Source organism: Prunus dulcis, chromosome 4 (assembly GCF_902201215.1).
Source record: "Prunus dulcis chromosome 4, ALMONDv2, whole genome shotgun sequence".
NCBI lineage: Eukaryota > Viridiplantae > Streptophyta > Magnoliopsida > Rosales > Rosaceae > Prunus > Prunus dulcis.
Genome location: NC_047653.1, coordinates 16,446,974 through 16,447,199, shown reverse-complemented (window position 1 = coordinate 16,447,199; position 226 = coordinate 16,446,974).

Sequence of the window (226 nt, the reverse complement as noted above, 5' to 3'; positions counted from 1 at the left end):
CTTTACATTCAAAAAGAGAGGATTGTGTTCTTGAGTTTTTCACAGAGAGGGAAAGAGGGGAAGATCTTCAACTGAAGTTGGGTTTCTAACGGGTTAGATTTCAACCCGATTCTACATGCACCCTCTTTTAAAAACTCATCGTTGGATGAAATCCAACGGCTCTTACATACCCCCCAAAAAACACCCCTTATAACTTTCCACTCACTATGAAGCTCCTTCTACATCA